This window comes from Gorilla gorilla, chromosome 8 (assembly GCF_029281585.2).
Source record: "Gorilla gorilla gorilla isolate KB3781 chromosome 8, NHGRI_mGorGor1-v2.1_pri, whole genome shotgun sequence".
Lineage (NCBI taxonomy): Eukaryota > Metazoa > Chordata > Mammalia > Primates > Hominidae > Gorilla > Gorilla gorilla.
This window is the reverse complement of record NC_073232.2, coordinates 36,469,408-36,487,128: the sequence shown is the minus strand read 5'-3', so window position 1 is coordinate 36,487,128 and position 17,721 is coordinate 36,469,408. Positions and strand designations below refer to the sequence as shown.

At 54.9% G+C, this 17,721-nt stretch overlaps 1 protein-coding gene across 11 annotated transcripts in view; it reads left to right on the top strand.

Annotated features, from left to right (window-relative positions):
• Positions 1-17,721, top strand: part of ZMIZ1 (zinc finger MIZ-type containing 1) — a 247,456-nt gene that overhangs the window by 190,293 nt on the left and 39,442 nt on the right. The window lies entirely within an intron of this gene.

Below are 17,721 nucleotides of genomic sequence, written 5' to 3'. Positions count from 1 at the left end.
AGGAGAAGAGAGAGGAGGCCAGACCTAGGGGAGGAGTGGGAGGGAGTCACCTTCTGCCTCTTCTGAGAAGCCTTCCTGGGTCGCTGCACAGTCTTGAGGAGCCCGACTCCCCAGAACCCTTCAACAGGGCTTCATCGTGCACCGTGTGGCTTCTTCTGTTCCATGCAGACTCACCCTCACCCTGTGCTTCTCACTCCATTAATGGGGTATTTTGGGATGCAGGACATTCTTCCATAGGAAAATTTATCAAGTTTCCCTAATGCTTAGTGCTTGTGTTTCTTGAGAATTTTCCCCAAACCCCAGATCATGAAGACATTCTCTATCACCATTTTTTTTTTTTTTTTTTTTTGAGGTGGTGTCTCGCTCAGTTGCCTAGGCTGGAGTGCAGTGGTGCAATCTCAGCTCACTGCAACTTCTGCCTCCCAGGTTCAAGTGATTCTCCTGCCTCAGCCTCCCCAGTAGCTGGGATTACAGGCTCACACCACGCCCTGCTAATTTTGTATTTTTAGTAGAGACAGGGTTTCACCATGTTGGCCAAGCTGGTCTCAAAGTCCTGACCTCAAGTGATCTGCCTGCCTTGGCCTCCAAAAGTGCTGGTATTACAGGTGTAAGCCACCGCACCCAGCCTTTCCTCTGTCACCTTCTAGACAGTATGTTGTTTTGCTCCCCCTCTCTCCACTCCCCTCGACTTTTTGTTGGTCTGTGGTGTGAGGTAAGGGTCACGTTTCCAGTCTGGTCATTCTGAGCTCTGAGCGTCTGCTGTGTGCCCCAGACTAGGCTGTGTCCTAGCGAGAGACAAAAGATGAAAGAGGCACAGGCATGACAGTGAGTTTGAGTTCAAAACAGCATGCATACTCTGCCAGGCTTTGTGTACCTGCAGTGCCCTGCCTTCCATCAGTGTTAATTGTCACCTGTGTGCCAGGTATTGTTCTAGGCACTGGGGATGTGCTGGCGAATGTAGCACATGGGAACCCTAGCCCTGGTAGAGCTTTTGTTCCAGCGTGGAGGGAGGGGAATCAGGACTTTAAAAGCAGGTGGTGATAGGTGCTCTGAAGAACAATGAGGCAGGGGAGGAAAATAGAGGGAGTCGGTGGTGGGGAGGTATGACAATTCATAAACGGTCAGGTCAGGGAAACTCTGGCTGCATGAGGATGAGGGGGTGAGTGAATCACGTGGCTGTCCAGGACGAGAACCTTCCAGGCAGAGGTGGCAAAGTCTCTGGTAGGTGCCAAGGATAGAATAACCCTGGAAGGAAAAACCCAAAGCCACCAGCAGTGGTTCCCCTTTGGAAGGAATGGCAACAGGGAGGCGTCAAGGAGACTGTTTTTCAATGCACGCCTTTTATTCGACTTCTGTATATTTCTAATCACGTGCCCATATTACTTCTTCAAAATAGCATTTCAGAGTGAAGAAATGGAACGGTGAGGTGGAATCATCGGATGTAATGGGAAAACTGGGTTTGGAGGCTGGGGAAACATTAGCTTTATAAGGAGAATGGATTTGTGTAGTACTTATGTAAATGAAAAGTAATTGTATTAATTAAAACTAAATAGATCCCACTCTGCTGTTTTCGCTGGTTGTCCTTGGGCAGGTTTTCTTAACCTCTCTGAACACTAGTTTCCTCCTATCAAATCAGGGTAGTTGTCTCCACAGGATTGTCAGGAAAATGAACAGAGAAAGGAGGCGTGTCTCGTTTCTGCCTAGCCTGCAGCTGACCTTCCCGAGGACACGTCCCTGCATGACCTGGCTGTCTTCAGGGCAGAGAGAGACTGTATCCCTGTCTTCAGATTCTCCAGGGGTTCGAGACCCCAGGAAGGCCCAGACTCTGCACTCCGGCTCCCCCAAGGGTAGTTGGATGTGCTCCAGACCCCCAGGCTGAGCGTCATGAAAGACCCTATGGCCCCGCCGGGTGGTCGGGTTTCTGACCCGACCGGCCCCTCAGAGGCCCGTCCAGTTCGTGCTTGCCCAACTGGTGCGTGCTCAGCTCAGGCCAGCTGGTCACCCAGCTCCAATGCCCCTCCCTACCCGGTGTTCCCTTCCCTCTCCCTACATGCCGTGTTAATTTTTCATGGCCTCCATCAGAGGCAGAAGGCAGAGAGCTGTTTTCTGCAGGGAGAGAGCAGGCGCTGGAGGGGGAGGAGGGAGAGAGCTGCGTGCTGATTAAACACTGCAGAGGCCTAAACAAATGATGGCTCCCTCCCCCAGCTGCTCTGGAAGAGAAACAGGGAGCCTGGCCTGAACTGCAGATGGCCCAGGCTGCTGTCTGTCCCTCGCCTACCTGGGGCTGCTTCCTAGAGCCGGCAGTGAGGCGGAGCCTGCAGGACCTAATTCAGTTCTTACAGCCACTCTGTGAAGCAGGCTCCAAGGCAGAGGGCTGAGGGACACCAGCAAGTGGTGTTGCTGAGAGATGCCGGGCAGGGGACAACAGTGCCCTCTCAGAGTAGAGGCTTTAATTAGACCACACATGCAAAGTGCTTAGAACAGTGCCTGGTCTGAATCAAGTTCCCCATCCATAGCCACTGTCAAGGTTACCTTGTTACACCTTTAGAGCACCGAGGTGAGATAGGTTTGCATGCAGGCAAAGAAACCAAGGTGCACACGCCTGCCAAGATCACATAGTTCATAACTGGTAGATAAAGCTAGGGCTCCATGTGCCTGACGCCCTTGTAAGAGTCCTTTCTCCTGTCTCATAGGCCAGGGAGAGAGAGTTCAGGGTCAAATCTCCAGAGCTTTGAATGCAAAGGTCAGGGGAGGTCCACAGCAGTATCAGCGAACGTTTGCCAAGCACATGCTTCTGCTGTCCCTAAGAACTTGCTTATGTCCTGAACCCAGAAGGGGAGAGAAAAGAATGTTTCCCCCCCGCATCTTGTTCATGGAGTAACAGAGCACCTGCATCTTGCAGGCACTGAGCTCATCCCCTGGTCTCGAGCAGTGGTTCTCAAAGTGGGGTCCCCAGGTCAGCAGCATCAGCAGCACCTGAGAACTGGCTAGAAATGTATTCGTTGGCTCCACCCCAGACCCACTGAATCAGAAACCCCACTGGGGGTGGAGCCCAACATGCTTGTGTTTTAACAACCCTTCCAGATTATTCTAATGCATGGGTAAGATTGAGAATCCCTGGCCTGGAGATCCAGGCTGCAGTGAATCATTCAGCCCTGCTCTGGGACCGCACCATCCAGACATCACCCCAAGTGTGTTACACTGAGTAACAGGTGCAGCCAGGAAGCACCAGATGTAAATGGCATTCTTATAAACCATTTTGATTTTCATTGCAACAAGGCAACTGGATATTTAAAGAAACCTCACAGAGAACCATTTCATCAGGTAAAGAATCTTCTACAAAAAGAGAAATTCTCTCATTTCCTCCCTCCCCTCAGTGTTCTATAAATTCAGTCCCTATCTCAGGTTGTCTTGAACGGCGTGTGCTTGTGCACGACTAAAACCGGTAGCTAGCATGCTAAAAGAGTGACATGTATTCTCCAGAATGCACAGGGACCCCTGCAGCTGGGAAGGAGGGCCCAGAGCAATGAATGGAGACCAGTCTGGTGTTTGGGCAGCCAGTGGGCATCCACTGGGCAATCTGCTGGGGACTTGGAGAGGTTTAATAACAGCCAGGCATATGTGATTTCCAGGGCTGTCAAGCCTCCGTACTCTGGGTTTCTCGGAAAAGGAATGGAACAACCGATTAGGAAGTCAAGATGTAGAAACATGAAATGTGCCAGCCGTCAGCTGCTTCTGCTGGATGAATGGATAAGAGGGAAAACCCTACAACAGGTTTTGGGTCGAGAACCCATCTGAAGGTTGTCATCTCCCATAGCACAGGGTCAGAAGGGAGCGCGTAAGTACCACTGCATGCGCCAGTGCGGTGGCGCAGTGACAGAGATGGTGCCATGCGCTCCTGAGCTTACAACACGTGTTTCCAGAGTGGTCACAGCTGGCGTGGAGCCTGGCCTCGTGGCTTCGGTCTTTGCAGGGTTTAGACCTCAGGTGCACTAGCTCAGAGTTAGAGGAACGAATAGCCTTCTGAGTTTCTTGCATCAGGAACCTGAGAGTCTTGGCAATTAACCAAGTCAGTCAGGCACTGTAAGCAGGGAAGGGTGGGGTGGAGTCGGGGGTGCAAATGGTTGGAGGTGAGATGGTAGAGTCTGGTCAGCAGAATCACCCAGCAAAGCGCAGCCCACCCCAGTTCCTCTCCTGCCCCTTGTTACCACGGCACACGTCTCCTGAGTCACTCTCCAGGTTTGGGAAGATTGGTGGGTGTTTTCTTTGTAATAAACAGTGATGCCCTAGGCTCACCACCTCCCCAAGGCTTAGTGTCAGCACCGGGCCCCCGGGACAGAGGCCATACTCTGGTTTCATGAGCCCAGGCTGGGTGGAATGAAGCCACTTGAGAGGTCCTGGGGGTTGTCACTGGCAGGAAAAACCAAGGGCTTGGAATTGGACACTAAGGGTTGAGGTCAAATCAAATCAAGGGAGTACATAACAAGGTCTCTCGGTGCTCAAACTCATGGTCTCTTGCCATCTGTGAAGTCCGGACAGCCATGATGCGTAGACCCCAGGGTCTTTTTGACCCTAGGGAAGGCCCAGCCTCACTCCAACCACTTCTTCTTATGCTGGGTGGGAGAGGACACAGCTAAACTGCCTACACCCACCTGGGAAGGGTAAGGAGGGGACCTCCTCAGAAAAGTAAATTATGCAGGGAAGAAATTGATTCACATAACCCCTCCTTACCCTTCCATCTCCCTGAGAGCCAGCAACGGGCAGTGATGTTTAGCCCCGAGGAAAAATTACATGCGGAATGGAAAGCAGGCGCTCAGGGTGGCTCCTGCTGGAATGAGAGCTGGAGTGCAGGCTCCGTGGTTCCTGGGTATGCGGGTGTGGCTCAGTTCTCACCTTGCAGATGGAGTGGGACTGTTGACCCAGGCCAGCCTGGGGACTGCCTCCTCACCTCCCTGCGCGGGCTGACCTTGTCACCTTGCCTCTTGAGCTTGCCTCTCTCCTGCCCAGAGGTCCTTGGAGCAAAATGGAGGTCGAGAGGCATTTGGCACTCACGCCTCACCACGGACACTGGTGCATTCTTGGGTACCTCTTGGCCTCAATCTATTGCTGGGGGAGGGAGGACTGAGGCCCATTGCTGGGGCCCTGAATGCAGGGACTATAACCACCCATCCCCTTCTCAGGGCACCTCTCCCCTCTCCAGCACACTTGCTTTGCTGTTAGTGCTACCTAATTTCCTACTGAGGTGGTCTAGAGCTCCTTCGCCATTGCCCTGCCGCCAGCAAATTTTTATCCCTAGGGTAAGATGACAGAGGCCAGCCTTGGCCCTGGCCTGCCACATACTCAGGTGTGCACTGAGGCACAGTATCTAGTTTCTCCAAGATAGGGGCTGTGACCTGTGACTACCCCACCTCCGGGGGGGCTTGTGAGGGTCTGAGGAACGAGGAAATGTGAGCCAGCCCCTCACAAGGGCACAGTACATGGTGACAGCTCCTGTGAGCTGTTCTCAGCTAAAAGTGCATGGTAGGACTAAGGGGGCACTTTGCAGAAGCATTTATTGGGGTACCCCCAAAAAGAAAGGGGCATTCCCTTTCTGTGGACAACACCCTCTTGAGCTTGTTTTGGGATGTCTTTGATGGCCCCTGAGTTAGAGATGATAGTGTGAGGTGGCAGGGAATTTTCTGGGCTGGGGTTTTAGTCTGGCGTCTTATCCTGGGTCCATGCATCCTGCCCAGCCTCCACTGGGTGAGGCATGGCCAAACCGGTTTGGGAAACAGCACTGACAAAACTAGCCCTGACGGCTCTGAGGTTCCCTGGAGTTCAGTTCCCAGGGTGAGTTCACACGCCTCGAGGCTCCCAGTTCCCAGCTCCTGCCAACCCGGGCAGCCCTTGGGGAGAGGGGGCGGGCGTGCGAGGAGTGTTCCTAGAGGGAGGGACAGGCTGTAGGCCCTCTCTCAGGCCAGACTGGACCACAGGACCTGAGAAGGCAGGACCTGCCCAGCACAGGGAAGCAGGTAGGGCAGGGTGAGCTGGGCCGGGAGCCTGCTTGCAGATACCAGGCCACCTGCACCACCCAACTAGCCAGTCCTTCCTATGCACAGGGCTTTAGCTTGTGTAGGGACCGGGGGTGGGGGCAGCGGAGATGGATAGGGTCACTCGCAGCCCAAGCGCCAGCAGACAACTCCTCCTTTTTTTCTTTTTTTTTTTTTTTTTTGCCTTTCTTACCCACAAGTGATGGTGATAGAGGTACAGGGAGCAGAACATGGGAATGGTCTAGAAAACTCAGGAGGAGCTGAAACTCAGTTCAGCTTGCTACTGATGGTGCTGAGGCAGCAATACCATCAGTCTGCAGGAGACTGAGATTTTCCCCCAAGGAAAACCTCTCTGATGTAGGTTCCAGGGGTCAGCTGTCAGGGTCACCAGAGTCCAACTCACAATGCCCCAGAAGTGATGTTTTCTATAACCAAGGAGAAGGCCTAGCCCCTCAGCAGCCCCAGCAGCTGAGACCACAGGGTGCTCCCCACCCATCCACTCTCCTAGGACCCTGTCACCCTCAGAGTCCTGCACGCATCAGCTGTTTGACCTCAGCAAATCCACTCTACTCTCTGGGCTTCGGCCTTGATCAACGGAGCAGCCCAACAGGGTGAGCTCTCTGGAGCCCCTTCCATCTGTAATCCCCGCTAGCGGTGTGGAGAGGCAGTCCACCCCAAGTGTGCAGACAGACAGCTCACCCCATAGCACCTGCAGGATTGAGAAGAAGTCATGCAAGGTCAAGACTGGCCTGCGCCCTGAGAAACGTGACCCCACTTGGAGGCCAGGGCTGATTCAGGGGGCCACAGACTTCAGAGAGCAGTGCCCACCCACTGTCTTTTACATGTGGCCCGGAGATGGGAGGAAGTTGCCCACAGTCACACAGGAGGTTCAAGAAGCTGGGGTTGGCACCAAGTCTTAGGAGTGGGAGGCAGGCAGGAGGCACAGAGCTGTCTCCTGGGGATATGCCTGCTCTCAGACGTGATGTCACAGAATTATGGGCATGAAAGTGGGGCCTTCGCGTACCAGCAGTGGGCGGGGCCGTTGTCCTGTGGAGTGAGTGTTTGAATCACCCCTTCTTGGGCCTGGATTTCCCTTTTGTAAAATACAGGTAGTGTAATCCTTGGCAGGGTCCTAATTGGGTCTTGGGAGGTTTGAATGAAGTAGGAAGAACCACACGGCTGGGAGAACCAAAAGGTTGTGTGCTCCCACGGCCCGGTTGGATCCTCATCATCTACAGCAGGGTGAGTCGGGCCAGAAGGGGTGCCCCATCTTACAGAAGCACACACATGGCCCTGAGGCTGCACTGATGGTGCGGTGGTCTCGCTAGAGCCAACCCTGGTCTCCTGGGGCCCAGCAGTCACTGCCCCCCGTCCGAGGACTGTGAGTCTCTGTGGTCATGTGCTTCCTGTGCTATTTCCTCCTGGGAGATGACCCAAGAGAGCTGGCAGGGAGGAGGCCCCTTTTCCTATTTCTGGGGCACCCAGCAGTGATGGGTCTACAGGCAGGAAGTCCAGCCCCAGAGGCCCAGCCTCCAGCCGGGCAGAGTAACAATTCTGCGGCTAGTTCTGTTCTCAGGGCTCATGAGTCAGACCACTCATTCCTGCTTTGAGCAAATCAGCCAGAGTAGGAATCCCAGTTCCTGCCCGTCTCCCACCGCCCAGGCCTCCTATTGTGGAGAGGACAGCTGCAAAGTCCCCCCAGCCCCTGTACCCACACGCTCCAGAGGAGGAAGGGGTCTGCCTAGACCAGCCTCCTGGCACTGCTTGGCCTGAGAGCAGAGTCAGAAACGAGTGCCTGTCGGGGTGGCTCTGTGAGGGCCTGGGGTGTCTGGATGTGGGCACAGTTGGGTGCTAGGGGAGCACCCAGTCCAGTAGGGAAGGGGACACTGTCTGCCCCAGGGAGCACCCAGTGTGAAGGGATGGTGTGAGGCTGGGCACTCCTGAGCATCTGCATGATTTTCTTGGAGATGGGTGAAAGAAATTGTATTTTATTTGAGCAATTTTCTACAGTACTTAGGTGGAGAAATGGGGCACCCTCTCCATCCCAAGGGAACATGTATACTACAGCAACACTGCTAACAGTTTATTCCCATGTAATGCTTTCTACATGCCTGGTATTGTACCAACATTCTATGTATAGTAACTTACTTAATCCTCATGGTAATTTAGGTGGTAGGTGCTACTTATTATCCCCATTTTGCAGAAGGGAAAACCAAAGCACAGAGAGCTAAAGTAACTTACCCAAGATCACACAGCTGCTATGTGGCTGAGCTGGGATTTGAACCCAGGCAGCCTGGCTCCGGAGCTTGTGTTCTTGGTCACTCTGCCTCCTGGAGGCAGGAGACAGCATATTACTGCTTTTGGTTTCCAGGTGGGACTGGTGTGAGATGGGCCATCTCTCACTTGTGTTGACAAAGGGGCCCTTCCTTCACCTCATGGTTCCTCACACCAGGCCAGTGAGCAGGAGAGGTTCCTCTTAGTGTCTGTCCATTTTAGAGATTTGATGAGGAGTCCAGGCCTGTGTTGACTCAAACCGGTGTCTGCTGCACTCTCCCGCCCCTCCCAAGCCCTCACCACCACTTCTTTTCTGTGCATGGCTGTAGAACCTGGGGTCCCAGGGATATTCAGGAGACCCCACTGCCTTGAACTCCCAGGCTTGCCTGGTCCCAGGACCCTGTGTTTGGGAGCTGAAAGAGGAGGATCAGAGGGTAGGGGAGCACGGCCTGGGCCCAGGAGCAGAAGGAGCAGCACTATCTCCAGGGAGCCCTGGGTGAGATGCTGGGAACATCTCACTAACATGAACAGCAGCGCCGGCCCCTGAGCAGAGGACGACCAGGGCTGTGGCTGGCCCCCACACTGTATGAACTGTTGCTGCTGTGAACTGCTTGCCTCCTGTTCCCCGTGACTGGGGTGGCTGTGCATGTCATGAAACGGGTGACATGTGACTCAGTTGTAGGTTTTATTTGAGGACAGCACCAGTCTCTGGACACATTCCTGATGAGATTCCTTTCAGAACCCTGTTTCTGAAGCTGGTTTCCTGCCCCCAGGAATGGGGAGCTGCTGGTAGGTTTAAAGGCCGCTGAGCGCCTGGTCACAGATGCTGCTCCAATTGTCCGGGTCTCGGTGTCTGTCCTTCCTTCCCAGTCGTCTCAGCATATTGGGTTATTTCTAGCTGTGATTCATGTCATTGTGTTAGTCATCTGTTGGCTGCGTAGCATGTGCTAAACGCCGTGCTGGGTGCCAGGGTTGTAGAAGTGAAGCCCCCAAATCCGATCGTGGCCCCAGGGGCTCATGCTGTCGCTACGGAGCACCACGGCATTCCCCTGGGTAGTGTGGCCCAAGATTCGTGTCTGCATCCATCAAGCAACTGCCATCTACCAGGCCCTGTGCAGCCTCTGGGGATATAGATTGGAAAGAGGTAATCAGAATGCATGGGTGGAAGAAGTCCTCTGACCGCGTTGCAGAGGGCAGGTTGGCAGGAGGCAGGTTTGGAGCTGGAGATGAATGACAGGATGCTGTTGTCATAATTCAGAGGAGAACCGGCAGGGCTGCAGAAGGTAAGTGGACTGGAGCAGGCAAGGAGCAAAGGGAACAGACTGCAAAGATCATCAGGATGTGGTGACCAGCGGGTGGGATAGGGAGGGGCCCGTCTTCCTGAGGCAGCTCGAGGTGCTCCCTGGGATTCTAGTGGATGTGGGAGCAGGAACTTGCGACATGTCAGAGGGGAAAGAGTGTGAGGACCAGTGTGGGGGCCTGGCTCTCCTGCCCCTGACTCAACAGGCAAGCCCCTGCAGCTCCCATGCCCAGCCTCCCCCGCTGCGGAGTGGCGCCACTCTCACTGCTGCTGCCACTTCAGAGGGTCTTGTGTGGCCTTTTGTAAGCTCATGGGATGGAAGCATCTGAAAATGTATCATTCATATTTTTATTGGAATCATGAATCCCACTTGCCACCTGCCAGGGCATGGTTTGAGGATGAGAGGGCCCTGCTTCAAGATGCTGCTGCCACTGCTTCGCAGGCCTCTTCCTGGGCCCCTCTGAGTGCTGCCCCATCCCTGGGGGTCTCCTGGGTCTCAGAAGCACCCCTCCCAACACCTCCCCCCAACACACACACACACACACACACACACACACACACACACACACACACACACACACACACACACACTTTCTCTGTTCTCCAGCAGCCTTTTAGCTGCTAAGATGCTCTTTGATACTTAGGCCTTTGTTTCATTTTGCATGTGGCTTCCCCAGGCTGCAGTGTGTTCGATGACTCTCCCGCCCAGCCATACATCCAGGCTTCTGTTCCCTTCTCCAGATGGCCTTTCATCCCTCCCAGCCTCCCCCTGCACCCCACTGCTGCTGTCATCCATTCCTGACTGCCAGATCTTACCAGGAGCAAGCATCCCAGGCTTCTCACTGTCCGCACCTCCCCTTGCCTGGCTCCATCAGGAGCGCCTCTTTCCCTATGGCTGCTGTGGCTGCCTCTGCTTTCTTGCTCCTTTTCAAGCCAAGTGCAGCCTGGCGAGGAAGCCTTTCCCAGGTGCCCAGGTGAGCGTACCTGCTCCCCGTGACACCCGACCCGATCGATGCTAACAAAGGCTGGTCATTCAGCCTGTCTGAACAGTACATGTAGCTCCACCCTCCTCACCTGGCACTCAGGCGATTCCTGAACTAGGGCTGCACTCCTCTGCCTCTCACCTCCTCATTTGGTCAGCCAGTCCTGGGCGTCTGTGCTGCTAGGAGCTACAGGTACAGGGGCGAATACAGGGCCTGTCACTGCCCCTGGGGAGGGCACACCTGAGCAAGCCAGGACCAGCTGCCCCGGCATCCCCACTCAGGCCTGCCTCACCCGACATCTGGTTTCATTTTTTCCGCCTAAAGGACAGACAGTATGGGGGCTGCTGGCTACAGGGGAGTTGCTGGAAAGGTCTTGGGGAAGCAGATGTTGGGAAGCTGGCTCTTCCTCGGTGCCTTCCTGCCTGGTCCCCTCCTGATCCTCAGAGCCAGTGCTTGTTCACTCCCGTTTCTGTTTTAGATGAGTGACCACAGGGTCACTGGCTAGTGTTGGTGCTGCCTTCGCCATAGCATCCTTGGGTGCAGCTGGTACAGGGCCCTTAGACATATCCACTGGGTCCCATTTATAGAAGATACCACTCCTGGTCGCACACACCACTATTTCATATGCCACTAAGAAGGAAGAATGCGCCGCCGATCATACTATGGCACAGCGCCACTGGAGGACCCGTGCTGCTTGTCAGTGATCTTGGTTAAGTCACGGCTGGTGTGGAGTGGGAACCCTGGTGTCCCCGTGGCTTCCTGGAGACGCTACAAAGACTAGCATAGGCAACAGGAGCATGAGGTCCACTGTCCCTTCTGCTGAGGTCAACTCTCCCTTCTGCTGGCCCCTCAGGGCCGCTGCTTCCCTGCGGATGTGGCAGTGACTATCTGGATCTTATCTACTAAAAGCCAGGGCCCTAGAGGGGGTCATGGGAGAGGCTGGGTCTGGGTCTTGGGCTGTTCTGGATCCTGGGGAACTGTCCCCGCTACCCCCACAAAAGATGGCCACTATTGAGGGGCTGCTGTGGGAGTCCCATGGGGTGTCCTAGGGAAAGAAGAAGTAATGCCTTCCCTCCAGGGCCACCGGCGCCTTGCCACCAGCTGAAGCAGAGGCACAGCTGCCTCCAAATGGGGAATTGATTTTTGCTTCCTGCATCTCAGAGCAGGACATCGATGTCCTCATTCTACCCCTAGGCGGCTCGGAAGGAGGCAGGGGGAAGGGGCCCTGTGCAACATGTGTGCCAGATGAGCACACAGGCCTGCTCATCTACTCAGGGCCCGCACCATCTCCATGAACTTCTGGAGCTTCGTGCCTGCCCAGGCCCTTTGTCTCACCCTCTGCTGTGTGATCAGAAGCAGAGATGCAAAGTCCCAGGACCATCCTGTTGGTCTCTTCTCTACTGACCGAGGCAGAAACTCCAGTCGTGGTGTAATGAGCACATGCAGAGATTTGTGTGCCTGGCTCCCCTGGGCTTCATGGAGGTAACGCGGTCCCATCCATATGGCTACCCTAGGAGATGAGGAAACTGGGGTCCAGGAAGGTTAAGTCACTTGCTCAAGGTGTCACACAGTAACAGACAACTGGGATCAGGTCTTGGGTGTTGGTTTCAGGCTATGCCTCAGCAGCCTTCACAGTGTTCTGGGATGCAGAGTTGGGTATGGGGTTGCAGGGATTGGTGAGGGTCCTTGGCCCTCTGCCCACCCTGCACACTTGCTGGCTTCTACTTGGATATCACAGGGGTTGGCTTGCAACACTAATTTACACCCCATATCCAGTGAAGCAGGCAGCTCCTGTTAAACCCATTTTATAGCTGGGAAACTGGAGGATGCACCATTAGAGATGAGCCTTAAAGAAGTGCAAGTTCTATAAGGAAAGAGGCATGAAATTGCAGGGTGTCTTGTGGGGCTGGCACATAGAGAGGTGGGCCTGGAGCCTGCTGGGCAGAGGGGGCTTACGAATAAGAGACCACCTTTTGTCTGGAAGGCTCTTTCTTGCCTGCTACAAGCAGAGCACACACGGCGCTGAGAGGCTCTTCGTGCTAACTACATGCCAGACACTTTGAAACACTTTGTAGGTGTTAGTGTCATTCAATAGCACAATAAGGCTGGGCTCAGTGGCTTATGCCTGTAATCCAAGTACTTTGGGAGGCCGAGGTGGGTGGATCACTTGAAGCCAGGAGTTCGAAACCCACCTGGCCAACATGGCAAAACTCCATCTCTACCAAAAATATATATATACACACACACACAAAATTAGCCAGGCGTGATGGTGCACAACTGTAGTCCCAGCTACTTGGGATGCTGAGGCACAAGAATCGCTTGAATCCGGGAGGCAGATGTTGCAGTGAGCCAAGATCGCACCACTGCACTCCAGCCTGGGTGACAGAACAAGACTATCTCAAAAAAAAAAAGAAAAAAAATAGCACAATAACCCTAAAGAGTAAGCATTAACATTTGGCAGATAAACCGAAGCCCAGAGAGATTGTGTTGTTTGCCTAAGGTCACGTAGCTGTGAAGGGAATGAGGTTTCAAATCGAATCCAGACTTTCGGAGTCCCTTACCCTGAACCACAGGGTTGTAGCTGCCAGCTGAGGTCAGGGGAGATGAGCGCCAAGGCTTCCTCCCAGCCTGCGGAGCTTTGCACGTCATCTTAAGTGGTTTGGACTCAGCAGTGGGGGCCATGTGCGGTTTCAGCAGGAGTGCTAGCCTCGCCTGCTTCACCGCAGTACCTCCAGCACACAGAAGGTGCTCAGCAGCCAGTTGTTGAATGAACATTGGGTGAGTGATAGAACACCTTGGTACTGTAGGTTAGAATGGATCGAGGTGAGGGAGTCTGGTCACAAGGATGCAGTTTGGAGAGGTGAGGGGAGCTCAGTGGGTTCATTTTAGACGGGTTGGGTGGTGCATGCTTATACGTTTTACGCTGAGACATTTGAGGAGTGCTTGGAAATCTGGATTAAGGTTCAGCGTTGGCAGTTCGAGTCTGGGATGATTCCCTGCTGCTGTCCCAGTCCCAGCTGTGGTCACCATGAGGTAAGCTGGAAGGCCCCAAGGTCCTCGGCACCAGCCCCTGGACAGGCTGGAGAGGATGACAGGGGATGGGGCTTGGTGAGGAGCCTGAGAGCCCAGTTTCTGGGGTGCCTGTACCCAGCTCAGCACCTGCTTGATAAGAACCTGCTGCCTTGGGTGATGGGGGAGAGGGGATTTGTTTAGGGGTCAGAAGCAGTGCATTTGCAGGTGGTTGTGCCTCTATTTCTCCTCCCCCAAAGAAGGCTGTTACCCATCAGAGATCTTGCTGGAGGAGAGGGGGCAGTAGGTACTGCCATAGCTGTTCTGTCAGCTTGGCTGACAGGGGGGTGGTCCCATGGGCCTCTGTGGCCAGCTCCGCAGGCCCCCTCCTGACCCTAACCCCCTTTCTGTGGCTGAACCTCTGCTCCCAACAGCCCCTCCTGCTTCTTGGTTTCTTTTTTCTTTCTTTCTTTCTTTCCTTTTTGGAGGGGAATGGAGTCTTGCTGTGTTGCCCAGGCTGGAGGGCAGTGACGCGATCTCAGATCACTGCAGCCTCCACCTCCCGAGGTCAAGCAATTCTGCTCAGCTTCCCGAGTAGCTGAGATTAGAGGTGCTGGCTACCACACCTGGCTAATTTTTGTATTTTTAGTAGAGACAGCATTTCATTATATTGGCAAGGTTAGTCTCGAACTCCTGACCTCAAGTGATCTGCCCACCTCAGCCTCCCAAAGTGCTGTGATTACAGGTGTGAGCCATCACGTCCAGCCCCTGCTTCTTGGTTTCTGACAGGCAGAAGGCCTCGCCATGTTGACACCCCAGATTGGAAGGGGCCCAAAAAGTTTGCACGGTGGAGCTAAAATTCCTCTCCATGCCCCTTGGCAGGCTTTGGAGTATCTCACTGCCAATTGCTTAGCCCCTTGGAGGGTGGCCGTGGGTCTAATGGCATTCATTGACAGCTGTGCAAGTGATGTGTACGTGGGCCTCCCGCCGTGGGAGCACCAGGCAGGAGGCCAATCGTCACCCGTCTGTGGGAGAGAGGCAGTCACATGTACTGGCCAAGGCTGTCCTGGGCCCAAGCGAGCTGCATTTTATGAAGGGGAAAGGGACATTGGGTCCTAGCTGCCATTTTAATTTGAAAATTGGGGACCTCTGTGTAAAAAGGGGCCTTTGGGGCCAGCTCTCTTACCACTGGTAAGTGGGGCCCACAGGACAAGGGACAGGCTGGCCATGTTGGTTGCCCAGGCAGTAGAAGGCACTCTTGACCCTGCCTGCAGCACAGAGGGGCTCAGGTCAGGACTGACACTGCCCTCCCATTGCCTGGTATGCTCTGCGCACACCACACCAGGTCCTCCCGTCTCTCCCACTCACCCTGGGACTGTTTTCGCCATTCTAGCAAGTGCACAGACCAAAGGCATGCAGGTCAAAGAAGCATGCAGGCCAGCCTCGCCTAATTAGAGCAGACAGACTTCCCAGTCCAGACGTGTGAGTGACTGGCCAGGCGCACCCAGACACCCGCCCAGCTGGTGTCACTCTGTCTGTCCTTGCGTAATCCCCTGCCTGCCTCTGTCTGTCCCTGTCAGCCCTCCTGGTTCTCTCGACAGTGCCCAGACTCTCTTTTTGGCTGCGAATTCCCGGGTGTTGTCATTAACCCACGTTTGCCTCAGAACAACTTGTGTTGGTTTGCACCATAAGGAGAACACGCACAACATCCACTGCCCCGCATGCGGCTGCCAGTGTGGCCTCTGTGGTCACCGGCCTCGGGGGTGAGGGGTGGTGACTCCCCATCCCCCCACCACCTCTTGGTTGTAAGAAAGTGGCCTTTGTGGCTGGCTGATCCACATATCACGCCTGTTTGCGGCATGCCAGACTGTACAGCAAGGCCTTGTCATGCAGCCAGCCTGCCTTTATTCCCTTTGTGGAAACCACTCCACTTAGGGGCAGGAGGACAAGGGCTGTCCTTGGCTGAGCAGGGGGTGGCCCGTGACATTGGAGGAAAGCCCTGATTCCCCTGTGGTGCCTCCGCCCCCTGCATGGCAGGCCAGCCCCCAGGAGGAGCGAGGGCTGGGAGGGGTGGGGCGGGCAGCAGGCGGCACCATCTGTGGCCGTCCTTTGTGCTGGCAGTGGAGTGATCCCTCCGTCACTGCGATCCAGCGGGCCTCGTGCTTGGCGTGCAAATGAGTTTCCAGATGCCCAGTGCCCCCGCACAAGAGGCGGTACCTAGGGGCCTGGGAGAAGGATGGAGTGGCCTGGAGGCTCGTTTTTGTCTGTCCTGGCCTGCCCGAATAGGCTGCCTTTCCAGCTGCAGCACATGTGTGCTGGACACCCACATAGGGGTGTTTGTTGGTTTCTGTGCAGACACACATGACAGAGGAGAGTGTCTCTTCTCTCATACTGTCCTCCTTTTGAGGGTGGTGGCAAGGTGACCCCACGGAGGGGGGCAGGATACATCTTTTAAGACTTAGCTCATCTACCAGGCCCCCTCCTGGAGGGAGAAACAGGGCCCCTCTTGGGGACCACAACCCCTGCTTGCCTTCTTGGTTGGTCATCTTTGTGTACCACACAAGCTGAGCAGATGGAGCAAGCAGCTCTGGCGACTTCTCGGGGCTTTGGGCTGACGGGAACCCCGTCCAGGATCTGGGCGGCTTGGGATGGCAGCCTGCCCAGCCACTCCCGGTCACTGTGCATATGGGTGTCTTCCACCAGTGCCGGCCAAACGTGGTGGCGTACGAGAGGCCTGAGGGGTTCCTTATTGAGTCAGAGGGGCTGGGGAGCTGTGAACACCTAGGATTTTGCCTTCTGAAGGCTTTCACCTCCTCCCCACCTTCTGGTCCAGCCTCAGGCTCTACCACCAGGGCATGGGGCCAGGGGCAGGAGCACTGTCTCTGTCCCTGCCGACTCTGGCTGTGGTTACTGTGAGTAGCTTTGCCTGATTGGGCCCCCGTCTACTCATCTGTAGAATGAGGATAATAATAGCTAATGATGTGCTAGATGGTCAAGAAAAAAAAGGATGCAGAAGCACGTTGTGCAGCATCCAGATGGGAGACCCTTGAAATGTGGAGTCAGCTTTGCACCCGGCCAAGTGGCTGAGCAGTTATGATTCAAAATATGCCTGGCCACTCTTGCCCATCGACTACTTCCATAACGCTCAGGTCACTCCCAGCAGGAGTAGGACATCAGCTGAGGTGTGGCCACCCTTTGTCCAGCATTCCACAGACCCAGCAGGCCCCCGTCCGTCCCTCCCTGCAGCCTGGGAGGAAGGCAGGACACGAGGCATTACTCCTTTTTACCTCTAAGCAAACTGAGGCCCAGAGAGTCTGTGGGCTCCTGGAGTCAAACAGCAAGATGGTGACTGAGCGCAGCCAGTTTCCCCAGCCCTCAGCGTCCTCATGTACTTCAGGAGGACAGGCCAGCTGAGACATGCTGGACAGCCCAGGCTGAGACACGCTGGCCTGGGAGGCGCTTTTGGCTCCTGTGGCCACGTGGGGACAGTGAACAGTGAAAGAAAATGGAAGTTTTCCCCAGTCCCTGGTTCATGTGGGGCTCTCTCATCCTGGATGTGGATGGCTGCTCTGTGCTCCTGCCTTGGGCACCCCTGGCTGCCTCCTGCTTGGCCCCCCCACCACCCTGGCCACCCTCTGCTCTGGACATCCTTTGTCTTCCTAGGCATTTGTGCCCAGCAGAGCAGGGACCAACCGTGGGTGTGACCAGAAGGTGTGTGCTAGGGGGCCAGTTTCTGGGCAGGAGTTTCAGGGACAGCTCTGCAGACACTCCTAGGTTGTCAGCAGATTCCAAGATTTTGTTCAAACCTTGTGATGTTTGAGCCCACCCATGGGGAGAAGCCACGCTTTGCCTCTGATCAAAGTGTGAGGGAGTGAGCTTTCCTGAGGGATCTGGGGTGGTGGGCAGCTGCTAAGCTTGCCCTGACTGAAGGTCTGTGTCAGGCCCCCTCACTCCTCCAGTTTCCACTTGGCACCATCTCTGCCACCCTTCCCATCATCCTGACTCTCCCCCTCTTTGCTGCCACGGACCACTACTTCCCGCACGCGGGCCATTCTGACTCCCTCTTCATGACAGAAACTTTTGTATCCTCCTTCAAGGGTGTCAGTCCCATCTTACAGTTGAGAAT